The sequence below is a fragment of the Adiantum capillus-veneris genome, chromosome 7, assembly GCF_014529385.1.
Source record: "Adiantum capillus-veneris isolate H3 chromosome 7, ASM1452938v2, whole genome shotgun sequence".
Lineage (NCBI taxonomy): Eukaryota > Viridiplantae > Streptophyta > Polypodiopsida > Polypodiales > Pteridaceae > Adiantum > Adiantum capillus-veneris.
Genome location: NC_140937.1, coordinates 46531964 through 46548017, shown reverse-complemented (window position 1 = coordinate 46548017; position 16054 = coordinate 46531964).

Here is a 16054-nt window from a genome sequence, read left to right as displayed (position 1 = left end):
ATGTATTGATGAGGATGATTTCCCTGATCTGAAAAGACCCAATTCTCTTACTACCCCCAACTCTTTCACTTCTTTTTTAACACCCAGCTCTTCCTCTAACCGGGGAATGTCTCATAGCTACAATAGGGGAAGAGGCAGAAACTCCCCCATCCGGAATTTTTTGAAATGTAATCCTTGGTGGAATTGCAGGTTACTACGAGCCCTTGCGGACGAAGGTTTCTCAACAAAGTAGCTCCAAACCAAGGCTATATCTACGTACATTGTCTCTTCCACAATGTACTTCTCAATTGGATACAACCTAAAGCTCTTTTTTGTGAGTGCTTTTGACCTACTTTTTGGCAATCACAAACTTCTCGATAATGTACTCATTGGTTGGATGTATCAACAACTCGTAAGAAACTTGGTTTATAGTAATGATTTTCTTTGGCATGAATCAATTCTCGAATGTACATGCAATCAATTCACCACATTTTGCAAAAACTTTGATACATATGGTATGCATGTTTGTACTTGTGATCTTAGCATTATTGAAAATATCAAAATACAAAGAATCTTGGCCAATGGGCTCAATCACATACCTAACTCTCCCAAAAACCCTTACCTCGCTTTATGACCTGTACTTAGCTGCCTAACTGACCTTGTCAGTTCTCTCCAACTGGAGAAGATAGTCCTATTGGACTTAACAAAAGTTGTGGAAGAATTCTTCTTTCAGAAAATGTCACAAATTCCTAGAAAATGGTTATCCATTGATAACGCCTGGTTAGCAACACAGCTTGATCTTCATTTTCCAAAAATATCTAATAATTGGTTCATAGTCGGGCTGGATAAAAGCTCTAATTGTCCTCTTATCTGCAAAAACCTAGCCTAGAATACTGCCCGTGATCGGGTTTCTAAGAAAGAATTCATTAAAATTAACTCTTCCTTACCAACAATTACCAGTAGCATCTCAAGACACTTAGAGAAATTAGGCTATATTTTACAGGACACTAAACTACCAGTACTTTTTCCCACCTATAAGATACATAAACATAAATTTCAAATGGATATCTGACGCTTCTAATGGTATCTTTACTGATATCACCAAGGATATCACTCTATGCCTTGACCTAATATTAGATGAGTTTGAACTTATTTGTGCCTCTAAAGAGAAAATCTGCCACAACTTTCTACAAATACTTGGATAACAAAAAACTCTATTGAGGTCTCTCTTAACCTCCCTAAACAAATCTTCCATATTTTTTCATCAAATATCACACAATTCTATGAAAACATTCCCCTTGATGGGGATCTTGGCCTTAAGAATGTTCTAGCCAAGGTTATTAAAATGGATTTATCCAATGCAAGGAAGAAGAGTCTTTTGTACATATCACTTTCCAAAAAACCTAGGTGGTTAAAAAAGACTTACTCTGTACACCCCTTACACTTCAATGAAGAGAAGCTTTGTCTTTACATCTCATGGTTGCTTGATGACTGTACTATCCTTTCTGGAGGACATTGTTTTAACCAATGCCTGAGCATCCCCATGGGGTTCTCCTGTTCTCCACTTATGTGTAATATTTACTTGGCCTTCTTTGAATACAAATGGTTTCTCAAAGCCAGGGAATGTAGGAATAATAAGCTTTCAATGTTCGGACATACTTACAGATATATGGATGACATACTAAGCATCAACAATAAGGACTTCCTTAAGGAAATCTGCCTTATATATCCTCACTGCCTAAGGATTGAACCTACTTCTTTACAAGAGTTCGTAACATCCAATGGGGCTTTTTGCACTTTGTTATAGTTCCTTAACCTTTCTATCTCCCTTCATATTCCTTGTGTTGGAGGATACGACCTAAGATATGTGTGGAAAAGAGATCTTCTCTGCCACCTTTGGAGTTCATTAAGAGGAATAGTAATAGGCCTCACAAAGCAGCGCTTAGGACTTGTATTAGCCTGCTATATTTGATCATCTACTCTTTCTCCAACTGTCTCCTTGCCTGGGAGGATATAAAATTACTAATAAGAAAGTATTGCTGTAATGACTTTAGTTAGAAACCAAATAGTCAATAAAATTATACAATCTCTTACTCAACATGACTGGCCTGGGTTACACTTTAACTGTGAAAATCTCATTTCTCTAATAAGATAGTAGGCCCATTCACAATGGGCCTACTATTGACTCATTGTGTTTGGTGTCTGGGACAGGGCGGGTACACACACACACACACACACACACACACACACACACACACACACACACACACACACACACACACACACACACACACACACAGAGTGTTACTTAAAAACCCCTAATTTATTGTACACATACTTCCTAAGCTTCACTATATTGGGTCTCCACCATGGGACTTGGCCCTTCTGAGATACAAGTAATATGTTTCGGTAAAAAAAAGGGGCGGTTTACTGCCTTGGGTAATATCGGCCGTGAAGGCGCTAGGGTAGTTATCTCATACTGCATCGTAGGCGGCCTCGCTATAGAAAGAGGGGGTCTCTCCACTCATGGTGCTCTGCTCATTACACAGGATTGGCGGCCTTCATCCTTCCTCTATTTAAAGAGGTGAGGGCACAACCCTTCCCCTCACTTAGCTTTGGTTGTTGTTCTTGTTGCATAAAGTAGGATTGTGTGTCTTTTTTACAGTGAAGTATGGAGCTTGCAACACAAGTTACTCAGGTTTGCCACTCTGCCCATGCATATTTATTTGCAGACCTACTTTTTTAAGGGGCATTATCACTATTATAATGGTCTTGTAGCAAGTTTTGATAATGTGGTTATTTATGTGGATTTCGCTCTGTATAAACAAAACCTAGTTAAGGTCCTTGTTGGTCGGTAAGAATATATGGTGATGGTGTTTTGGCATGGCTTTGACCCTTCTACTAGGTTTTGGGTTGCTGTTAACACTACATTGTTACTGTTCGAGGTGTTTTCGGGGTATGGTATACCAGCCGTTGCCATTTAAATTCTCTGTAAAAATTGGTTTTTGGGGCTGTGCTCTACATTAACATTGGCTTTTTTTGGGGTTTTGCTGCCGCTTGACTTAGCATGGCATTAATCTGTCGACAGGAACCGGAGCTTAAGGTTGCAAACATCTCCTCCTAGTTTTCCACAGCATCAACCCAATTGTAAGTTATTTTGAGCGTATACCTCATTTAGTGTATGATTATTTTGGTAGGTTTAGGGTTGATATGTTTGGTATGCTACAGCCATCGAACAGGTTGGATTGGCAACCAGTTGAGAGCATAGTTCGGAATTTTGATGCTTTTCATGCATTTATCGGTGAGAAAATGTACCATGTATTTTTGATGCTTTCCATGCATTTATTGGTGAGCAAATATACCAAGGAAGATCGCACGAGGAACTTGTAGATAGTGGAATATTTTTTGATGATATGTCATGTTTGGAACCCAAAATGTTGTCTGGCTGGGTTTGTGTAACTACTTTGCCACTTCCATTTGACAAGGACCAGTCTTTGCCAATGTCTCAGACTAATGAAAGTTTCAGGAACAAGTTGTTTCAGGATATACAAAAGTCCCTTAAGTATTCAATGGCTACAAAGATTATTAGGCTCACTCTATTTATGCATGTTGAAGTGTTTGTAGAATTTTTCTTGAATGAGCAAATAAGAACTACCACAACAATGTTCATTTGCAAGTATGAGAGTTGTTTGGACTTTTTATATGATAATTGGGATACAAAACAGTCATAGCCTACAAGGCATAATCTGTATTTTGCAAAAGAAGTCCATAATTTGCAAGTACATTATAAGCTCTCCAAATTTCATAGTGTCATTTTACTATTTTAGATATCATCTTCTAAGTGGACAACTTATCCCACTCGACGACCAAGATATAGAGTCTAAATTTGATAACAAACAATCTGCTTTTAAGAGAGCCTGCTTACTATGGTCGAAACAATGCCAAGTACATCTCTTATGCAACTTAGGGTAGATCTGACATATGAAGACCTTCCAATTTTGCCAGAAGTGTATGCATTCGGTCTCAAAACCATAAAGGTACTTACAAAATGGAGAAATTTCATTTGTCTTTAATGGCATAAGATATGGATACTACTGTCTTTTTTTTCCCTCGGATTCCAAGACGCAAGGAGAAACCAACATTGGGCAAGGAGTCCCTCTCAAATATACTTCATTTGATTTCTTCTTGCAGATCACATGCACTATGCCTCACAAAACCCAATGTATGCACGGAATGAGTTGTAATGCCATGCCATCCAATATGTACAATTCAAAATGACAAATACAAAGACAATTTGTGGGCTAAAAAACCTCATTGTTTCAAAATTGTACGCTTTGTATTGTTTCAAAAATTTATACATTGTATTGTTTCTTTCAAAATGTATAAACAAGTGGTGAATGTTACCACTCCCTTCCCGTGCTACTACTCCCCTTTCCCTTCCCCTGTTGCTGCCACTACTCCCCTGCCCTCTCCCCCTATTGTTGCTCCTTCTCCCTAAAGTGCCCTTTTGCGTCATTCGAATGCATGGAGCTCCTACCTGGATTCCCGTGCACTTTGCACCGCTGCAGCTTTCCTCTGTTCCCTTTCTTGTGCTTCAGCTTACCGCTGATGTGAAACCTAATCCTCCATTTCTACGGTGTCCACATAATATTGATTTAGAGCCTCTTGCATGTTTCAAATCTCATTTTGGCACTCTTAGGCGCATTGCATTGCTTCCTCAATGCGGCCTTTCTCAAACTCCTTAGCTTGATTGCATTCCTCTATTGCTATCTCTGGATTGGTAATATAATATGCTAAATGGCATCACAAAAAAATCACGCATATCGTAGGGGCTATAGTTATCTAATTGAAGGTCCTATAGAAGGGTGATAATAAGAAAAGAAGTTGCCTCTTTTAATATGAACATTACAACAATACAGGCATTGAAACAACACACAATACTTACGTTTGGGACATCCAAAATTTGGCTAACAAGGAGAAGAGCATTGAGACACGTCCACCAATCGCAGCTGTAGTTATCAACTTGTGTGGGTGCGTTGACCAATAGGTACTTAGTGATAGCAGTTAGATTAAGTTCTAACAATGTGTGCTCTACACAACATACTTGAACTTTCTCCTGATAGTAGCCATTATATTGCTTAGTGTATATGGGTATGAACCAAGTGCATCGGGGTCTTGGAAATTTTTCCAGTGTGGATATTCGGTTGGTTATGACCCCCATTGCTGCAAAGACATGGGTCAGAACCAAGCAAATTGGAGCCTTGAAAAATTTTCCGAAGTGCCTATTTACTTGGTTCTGACCCATGCCTTTGTGGCAATTGGGGTCAGAACCAAGCAAATATGACTTGCAATACTGCAAAGACATGGGTCAAAACCAAGCTAATGGGGTCCCTAGAAAATTTTCTTGGCTCCTATTTGCTTGGTTCTGACCTGCAATAGCGCAAAGACATGGGTAAAAACCAAGAAAATCGGGGCCTTGGAAAATTTCCCAGGGTCCCCATTTGCTTTGTTATGACCCCCATTGCCACAAAGACAAGGTTCAAAACCAACCGAATCGAGACCTTTGCAAATTTCCAAGGATCCCTTTTCGCTTGGTTTTGACCCTAGTGGTGTGACCTATAATAACCTCAAGACGTACCACATAGCAAGGTTGCTGACTACATCCGTTGTGTGGATGTTGGCAAAATCATGCATACACATGAAATCTTATCAATCAAGACTGAAAACACAGTCTATCTCTGATATGTTTGACATGTGAATCTTTGCACGAGGAGGTTCTGAATTCTCCAATTGTTGCAGTTCTTCTTCATTATCAATGTTGGTTTCCTCTAAAAGATGTTAAAAATCATGCATCCACGAGAGCTATGGTGGATGAAGCCTAATCATAATGCATAAGTGGGAGAGAATGTGTTCATAGGAAATGTGACTCAAGCAAATTAGGGTCCAAGATAGATTAGCTTGGGCTCATAAACACGACCTTGAGTTAAGTGCAAGTGATCACAAGTTCATAAGGTGTTGGTTTCCTCTAAAAGATGTTGAAAATCAGTATCCACAAGAGATATGATGGATGAAGCCTAATCATAATGCATGTGGGAGAGAATGTGTGCATAGGAAATGTGACCCAAGAGAATTAGGTTCCAAGATAGATTAGCTTAGGCTCATAAACACGATCTTGAGTTAAGTGCAAGTGATCACAAGTTCATAAGAAGCATTGCACATGTACAAAAACTTGGATGATTTGCATTGAACTAAAAGGCCCTTTTTATACTTGGCCATACACCATTACATTGCATGTTGGATAAATGCCCTTTGCCATCCTTCACTCTACCAAATTTGACACAAAACTTCAACACCCCCCTCAAAGATACAAACTTTGGATTTCCATGTTCTTTATGACTACTTATAGTAGCATAGCCCGCCCATGGTGTCCCAGACTCCTTTAGCCCAACAACGGCTAGCTCAATCCTTGAAAAATGTATAAAATACGATTGGGGTAACTTAGAATAAACGGATGCTGCTTTCTTCTTGGAGTTTGGAGAAGGCAATAGAAGTAGAGGGTGCGGCGAGCATTGTACGTGGGAGCGGCTTCATGCCAATCTTGCAGCTCGGGAGAGGCGACCAGTTTGGAGCTTAAGGGGCGGGAAATTGGATTGCAGAGGAGTGGATAGGCATCAGCTTGGAGTTCTTTTGGCTTGGGTGCAACAAAGAAGGTGGGATTTGAGGAGCACCTACAACAAAGAAGGTGGGATTTGTGGAGCGACTCGGGACTCGTGCAACCTATTGGAGTGCGAGAAGATGCAAGACTACCAAGTCTTGTAACTTCAAAATGTCCTCCCCTTTCTTGAGCACTTGCAAAAACATCAACCAAAAGCAACAAGTGGCTATGGATAACGGATTGTCAATCATCCATTTTTAGCAGCCTATGCAATGGCACAGTTCTCAAGGAACCCAATAAATTGTTTGGCTCAAGTTTGTGAAGTCAAAAGCAAATGGCAGAGTTTGCTAGAGGAGAGTGGCAAAGGTCAGCTAGACAAGGATGGCAGTATTAGTACTCAGTTAGCTGCCTTGGTACCCGGGAGGTACGACCACAGTCATGATTATGATTCAACGCTTTTTTTGGCTTGAGAGTTTGAAGGCAAAGGCAAAAGCAGGAATTCACTTGAAGATAAAGTCAAAGGCAAGCTAGACAGAGATTACAGGAATAAAGGTTTGGCAAAGGATATCGATATGGCACACTTGGCGGTGGCCACAATGGCCTCGGCGTCAGCTTTCTAGTCAAATGATTTGTGTCACTAGTAGCTTCAGCTAGAGAGAGGCTCGTGAGTGGCAGAGAGGGGCAAGAAATGCTCCCTATATTTAATTTGGACCCTTGTGTTGGAGTTCAAGTTATTGGTGTTTGGACCCGTAGGTTAGAGTTCAAGACACATGCATCTTACAGGGAACCAATCAGATGTCTAAAACACTACGGATGGGCTAGCCAATTCATTGTTGTTGGTCAAATCATGGACAGAATGTGTTCCAACAGTTCATCTTGGATTTTTATGTTTTGGATGTATGTGTTTACAATTCATGAATGGGGATTATTGGACGTAGTATGGTCTACAGTTGAAAGTTTCTACAAAGGCAACCGATGCTCAAGATGGCATTACTTTTAGGTACAAAGTTGAGGAGAGCAACACCGAGGTGTATCCAGTTGGTGGCCACTTTTTGGGGTGTCCATGGTAGCTTCTTCATCGACTTGGTCTCACTATTGATGTCCACTATGAGCTGCAGAGAGGGTGTTAAATTTTAGGCATCTCAAGTGAATTGCCCAATGTAACCTTATTATTTAGTTTGGCTTTTAGGTATTTATTTTACTTATTTGTCAAAGTCTTGGGCCCAAGGGATTCACCATGGAAAACTTACCGCACCACATAAGTGCAGGGGAGGGGGTTTTTCTACAATTTACATAAGCGTATAAGTTAGGGGCAGGCCCCCAATAATTTATCTCATAAGCTTAAAAATAAGGGAGAGGGTATCATATTTGGGGGGGGGGGGGGGGATGAAAGGAAGTTTTTGTGTTTCCAAATCATGGCTTCCCAAAAGAGTCTTCCCTCAAACTTGTGAGTCAATAGCTACAAAGATACATGCAAGAACTAACACTGCTTTGTATCAATTGCTTGTTTTGTGAGTATAGTTCATTTGTTTATGGATGAAAGCTATAAAAAGCTTGTATAGATGCAAATTTACATGGAGAACCTAACACAACTTTATAACCATGTTTTTGACTAATTTAGATGGGTCCAAATCGGAAGAGTAGCTAGAGTGCAAGGTGAACACGCACATATTTTGAAAGTTAAACTAAGACACATTGAGGGTACATTTAGTTATCAACAAAAGTGTTTCCTTTGTACATTGCCAATCACTATGCTACACACTCTTTGACTAGATTTACTCAATTAGATCATGTGAGAACTAAATTGTATATGTAAGATAGGGGTATGATAGTTTTCTGCATTGATTATTGTATAAGCGTAGAAAGGGGGGTCATAATCCCTAATATGAGTCGTATATATGGGTTTTATCAAAGTTGTCAGCTCACAAGTGGCATCCCATTTTGTAGATAGAGTGAATCCCCTGGAGTCTTGGGTAGGAAAATTTACTAGGATTGCTATATGAGCAACCCCTTGCCTCCATTGTATACACATTCACTTATCTTATTAGTTCAAGAGTCTCTCTCTCTCTCTCTCTCTCTCTCTCTCTCTCTCTCTCTCTCTCTCTCTCTCTCCTTGGTCTCTACGCTGCCGCATCATTGACTTTGACAAGAATGTGTGCATAGGAAATGTGACTCAAGCAAATTAGGTTCCAAGATAGATTAGCTTGGACTCATAAACACGATATTAAGCTAAGTGCACATGACCACAAGTTCATAAGAAGAATAGCCTTCATGTACACAAGCTTGGATGGTTTGCATTGAAATAAAAGGCCCTTTTTATACTTGGCCATACACCATTACATTGCATGTGGGATAAATGCCCTTTTCTCTCCTTCAATCTACCAAACTTGACACAAAACTTCAATAAGATGCCAGTCTTCCAAAATACGCTCTTGCTATGTGTTGGCTGGCTCTTTCTCTACCTTGGATGGATCTCGCTCTTCCTTGAATATCTCTGGCTCTACCTTGGCAGGATTAGGCTCCTGGGGGGAGTTGTAGCTTGCTCGGGGACTTCCTTGGGCTCAAGAATTGCCTGCCCATCCGTTTTGACTGAGGAGTGACTATGCCTCCTAACCTATGATTGGGTATCTTTGTTGTGAGAAACCTATGAAGGCTTTGTCTGCTGCGCACCAAGATGGAGAGGGGGATGGTAAGAATATCCATGGTTTGACTATCCCAGATAGACACTAGCTGAAGCAACCCATTGTGGCAGAATTGTAGCCTTCAAAGGGTATCAAAATCTCGTGGCATAATTGTAACGCGATGGGCATGGGTAGCCAGGATGTAGCCATCATTGAAGAACTCAATGAGATAGTCTTCTGCAATCTTGTGCAGGCAGAGAAGAGTAGTGCTAGCCCATTGCATGCCCACTCTCCAATGCTCACATATCTCCCTCACTAATCGTTGAAATGGAAGCCGCGGGATGGCCAACTGCATGTGTCGCTCAATCTTGTGCAACTCCTGTAGGACACATTTGTGCCCCTTGTATCGGTGCCTTCTTGATTAAGCATGCAAGGACTCACTTGATGCTCTTCTAGGCCTGGCCTTTTCACAATCCATCTCTATAAACCACATAAAATCCACAGTACACTCTATGAGAAAATGTCCCTATCACAAAAGGGGGCTCCAAGAAACAAACAGGACAACTACAAGCATGACGGTCAGTACCAAGCAAAGAAGAGGTCCAGAACCACAGTTCTTCCGTCCTTTTGTGCTTGGTATTGACCTCACGAATCAGCCAAGCACAAAAGTATAAAAGCATTCCTCTCAGACTCCATGTAGTTCTTCGTCGACAAAGCGAGGCCCTAGAAGAGCATGCAGAAAGAGGGATGGGAGAACTGGAGAGGTAGAAGAGGAAAAAATAAGAGGGTTGGGAGCACAAGCACTACAACTCAGGGCATAAAAGAGAGTAAAATTTGGAGCATGTGCCTCTTAATGAGTCACATTTATAATTTGATGGTGGCTAGTCGGCCATACTGCATGAGAATGTGGGTTCGTTTATTGCGTTTTACAGTGGTTGTCCTTGTGAGTACAACCCACGTGCCTTTTTTGAGTAACTGTTTGGTGTGGCCACTTAGACTCAAAAGGGAACGAGATATCAGAAACTGATTGCTGTTGCAATTGCCATCTCCATCTCTAAACAACAAAAACCAATTTCCCCCGCCTTTGCCTTTTCACCATCTTTCTTTCAGCCACCTCTTGTGATCTTGCTCTTAATGACCTCCAAAGCTTTGAGTATGTTACCTGCCATGCCACCATCCACCTTGGTACTATTGCATATTGCCTCAACATGTTCTCTGTGTGTGTGTGTGTGTGTGTGTGTGTGTGTGTGTGTGTGTGTGTGTATGTGTGTGTGTGGCTTGCTCTCTTCTGCCTCTATGTTGCACCTCTGCATGCACCGAAGCCTCTACGTCACGGGGTTAGGGCACAAGGGGAGCAACACTTCAAGGGAAAGTAGTCGTTAGGGTTAGAAGGCTTAGGGTTTGAGTAATAGGGTAACATTGTAATCACGCGACTTATAGTAACTAGTAAGATGTTACTAATACTACTATGCCAAAATAAACATAGTTACAAATGGCCTTGCATGGTTGCATATAAGACAAAAGGGAGATTCTCCAAGCATAGTTGGGAGGCTCTATCAATAACTTCTTCTCACGTGATAGTGCAAAGATATGGTAATTCATTTGATTCTATGTTTGGGCATAGTGAGATTAGTTATCTATTATTGATAACTAGGCCTTGCGTGAACATAGCCTAAGTAAAGCCAAACTTGTAACAAATGTTTGGTGGACATGGATCACAACAAGGAAAATAGGGACCTTGGGGGATTCTCTAGAATCCCTATTTTCCTGGTTTGAACCTCTGTGCTGCAAAGACATGGGTATAGCGTGACTTGTGATGACATTAACAGATGGATCTAAACCAAGCAAAAAGGGGCCTTGGGGGATTCTCAAGGCCCCCTATTTGCCTAGTTCTGACCCCCATCCCATGACTTGTAATGACCTCAAAACATGGGTCAAAATTAAGCGAATAAGGGCCTTGGGGGATTCTCCAGAACTCCTCTTTGCTTGGTTCTAACACCCATTACCGTTCAATATATAAGACATGGGTACAATGTGACTTGTAATGACATTAACACATGGGTCATAACCAAGCGAAAAGGGGCATTGGGGGACTCTTCAAGACCCCTATTTTCCTAGTTTTGACCCCCATCGCGTGACCTAAATTGAGCTCAACACATGGGTTAGATCAAGAAAATAAGGGGCCTTGGGAGATTCTCCAAGCCCCCTATTTGCGTGGTTCTGACACCCATTACCGTTCAATATAAAAGACATGGGTACAACGTGACTTCTTGTAATGAAACTAGCACATGGGTCATAACCAAACAAAAAGGGGCCTTGGGGATTCTTCAAGCCCCCTATTTGCTTGGTTTTGACCCCCATCATGTGACCTATAATAACCTCAACACATGGGTCAAAATTAAGCGAATATGGACTTTGGATAATGCTCTATGCTCCCTATTTTCTTGGTACTGATTCCCATTACCATTCAATATATAAGAGTAGTTTTGTTTGCTATTTCTTTCAAACATGAAGAACATAGTCTTGGAGTCAGATGATGAAGGGCAAGAAACATGTGAAGAAAAACTATACATGTTCTTAGACGGCACTCTTGCTCATCACCGTGCATCACAACTATCAGGAATGTTTAATGCAATATTTTCTATCTAGAGGATCATTGATTGCTCAATTGAGTACCTACAGACATATTTGCCACAGTATGAAGCAGTCATTTGTGAAAACTTACTGAAAATTGAGGGCATGCATTATGTGCACCCAACCAATCTTGCCCATGAGAAGTGCACATAACAAGGAGACTGGATCACTGTCTAGAAAGGTGTCCCTCTAATGCACTAGTTGTCTAAGACAGATGCCCAAGGCAGTATAAAAAGCGTCACTTAGTGGAATTCAATCGTGGTTTGTTTGGTACTTGCACTTGCTGGTGGATGGTGAGTCAGAGGAGGCTTCCCAATCATTAAATTTTGGTAGTTTCCCGTTGGTGCCAGAGGAAGAGGTAGAGGATGTGGAGGTACAATTGGACCCTAGAAGGAGAGTGGGTAGAGGTATAAAGGAAACATTTGATGCAAAGATTAACTCTTTCTTCTCTTGCAAATGAAGCATCAGGAAGCAAGCAAGATATCTCAAATGAGGAAGGATCTTTGCCTCTAAATTGCATTCCCAGATTTGATATGGCGGGCATTATGCATGAGCTAAATATACGGGAGGACTACTGCTAGCCGCAATTGCAAGGTAGACATGAAATTTGTGGAGGATAGATTGGACCAACATCTCCTTGTTGACACAACAATCCACGATACACAGTTCACTTTAGGCGCGGACAACTGCTCAAAGATACATTCAATGAAGCAAAGTCTAGAGAAAATGATTTTCCAACAGAGGAGCAATTTCAATCAACCAGAAGACAACTTGGCTTGGAAAACATGAGCATCCCTATGGTTCCTACAACCCAGATAGAGAATAGTCAATCTATTCACTTATGGGGACGATCCATGCTAGAAATGGACGAGAATCAGATGGTAATTATTTTTTAAAGGAATTTTGATATTTTTGGAGATGGTAATGATGCAATATTGAGATCAATCTGCTTGTTGATAGGTGCTTGTGTATGACGATAGTTTCCTTAGAAGAGTAAGAGGCTCAAGGCAAGGCCTTGTCACTGAAGTACAAGGCAAGGATGCAGCAATGTCTCATTACATCGGTCATTTCAACCACAGAAAGGTTTGTAAAAACAATTCAAGGACTTGACTCTAATGTATGCACCTCACTTATGTCCCTTACATGTTTTAATGTTGTTTTTTAGATCATAAAATGAAAAATTCCCACTGTTTGCAATGAAAGTCATTACAAGATTGTGTGTTGGGTATCTCCTGCCACTGAATGCAAAAAAGCTAATTGTGATAGAGAAACAATTTACGTTACACGTCTTTGCCATTGGATATGAGTGCCAAGCACTCAGAGCCCCCTATTTCCTATCCTACACATCTCACTACTCAGGCTCTGGAGTTAGAAGTTGAAGGCTTGGAGAGCTTAAATCCATACAAGAAAATGCTATTTCTTAGGGAAAGAAGATGCTTGATGCTCAAGGGATGCTCCCATCAATAGAGGGTTCATCTAAGGGGGTTGCACGTCTAAGAGGTACACAGTGAGGAAGAAGGACGTACGATGAAGAGGATAAAAGTGATGGGGTCAGACCCATCTTCTCCCTCTCTAGACTTGTGATTGTTGCCACACCTTGCATGGCACTCCTCCGCATTTGAGTTTCCTCAAGACCTTTTCTTTTTTTAATTTGTAACTGTGTTGTAAAGAACATGTAATTCCTGAGCTCTTAAGAAGCTCCTTCTACCTTGCTCTATGGATAATTTGTCTATAAGTCCATTGGTGTAACTCTAATAGGCTATTGGCTCTATCCTTGCCTCCCCCATGTATGACATGCTTAAAGTAACCTGTTCTTGCTATGTAGTGGGTATTTTCCATGCCTTGTGTGGACCATATTGACAATGAGCCATATGTCTTGGCAAAACATGGACCATGGTTGAACAATATATGCTGCATTGGAATAAAACAAAATGGTGATTAGATTTTCAAATGTTATTTGTATAGGGAGCATGTTAGCTCACCATGCAATGAGTGATGTGTTGCCCACCCCACCCCACCAGGCATGCCTTCTTCCAATCTAGCAAGGTTGCTTGAAATGATGTGAGATTACTTTCATCCCAAGAATGTTGCTCTATGTAGTGGAAGATTCTATCAAGTGATTTCCACTCATTTGCCTTGTGATTTTGGATTGCCCCACCACCATCATTGTCTTTAACCACTCTGTGTACCTGTTTCCATTTGTTGAGCAGGTTTCTCCTCTCCTCTCTATGAGAGTTTTTGAGGCGAAACCTTTTGGCCTTGACGTCGCCTATCAATGATTTCCCAAGTACCTTGTAACAAATTTGAGACATCTTAGGGTCTTCTTCAGTTTTGGCATTGCCTCATGCAAACCAATGTCTAAGAGCACTCCCTCTAATGCTTTGATGACTCTTTTCGACTCACCCTTTGGCTTTAAGATCTATGCAAAACATATGTACAAATGAACCACCTTTTCACTTATTTGGTAGAGTGCATGAAGTGTATAGATGTGAATTCTACTCAGAGAATTATCAACCACTGGCCTAAAAGATTCATCTTGAAGATGTCTGTTGTTGGGAGCTCTAATCCATTGCACACTCTCAAGAGATTGGGCATTAGCCATGCAATATAAGCATGGATTTTCCATAGCTGCACCGTGTGTTATGTTATACATGCACTTAAGAGTCTTTAAGTCACGTGCCATTCAGATGTATAGTCACAAAAACCTTCCACCGAAAGCACATCTCCGTTTCTTTGTTCATTGATGATAAAAGGAATTGGGTTTGACTAAAAATCCAATGAAGGATTTCAAAATCTTCCTTATCAACCTGTTATAAAAAATAAAAACATAAAATCAAGAACCATATATGCAATATTTTTGTTATTATAGATTGAACTAAGTATAACTTAAATGATCCTAGTGTCAGAATGTTATTTTTGGACCTTAAATGATCCTAATGTTAGAATGTTATTTTTGGACTGCATGCTAAATTATCGTGGGTCCTCTTTGGGTATTGATGGATCCAAAGCTCTGTTCATGAGGGTAATGGTGACCTCACACTCGTTGTTCTTCAGCTTCTTGTTCTTTAGGACCTCACACTTGTTGAGCCTTAATGCAAACTTGAGAACCCCATTGCACTCCTCTCAACTCATATCAAAGAAGTGAAATGTATACCTTTGCAATGCTTCAAGATCAACAAAGAGATTGTTGTGCTTGTTATATTGTACCTCTCTACCCCCCTTGCCCAAGAATGTTGCTTCAATATGGAATGGTGTACCGATTTTCTCAAACACCTCATGCAACAAAACCATAAGAAAACTTTGTGTTATCTTAAGGCTCATATTCATTTTCAGACCGCCACTACCAGTCTTCATATTCTCTATGTTGCATAGATCTTGTTTTATTTTCTGACGCACAAGCATGGTGTCTTTGTTATGAAAACTTGTGATCTTCTTCTCAAGGCTTTGGATTGTCTCTCTATTTGATAAAACCTTTTGAGTGCATGACTCGTTCACTTTCATCAGCTGCATGTTCTCCATCGCTAGAAAGTCTCTTTGCTTTTATGTATTTAGTCCTCGCATTTCCAAATGTTGACTTTAGCCAAAGAACCCATCCTTGCCATCGCCTGTGAAATGTAAAAGGTTAGTGATATTGACAAAGGGAGGTGACACATTTGTTGTTGGACCCACTACAAGAGGTTGTGTGCACTTGTGACGCTGTTAGCGACGGAAATACATTGGGTTTTTATACTCCCTGGCCTCGCTAAGACCGTCGCTAACAGCGTCGATACAGAAACGTCGCTATATAGTGATGCATATAGCGAAGACCATAGCGACGCTTACAGGCTACCTATAGCAACATTCATAGCAATGCTGTAGAGTCTTATATAGCGATGCTCGAGAGTAAATTTTTTTGGTGACAGGGCATTGAATTCCCTGCCACCCATCAACCATATTGAAAGTTTCAATAATAGAGTAAACCTAAATGAATCCAAGATAAGCCCAGATTCACCTTTGAAAGAAAGTGCAAGCTTAGATATAGACCCAAAGTAGTCACCCACAAGACAATATAACCATTAACTCAATCATCCATAGTATTGTTTGTAGACAAAAGTAAATGATAAAAACTGACAAAAGTAAATTGGATTAAAGTTAAATCAATGAAATTGTACACATCATAGGAAAA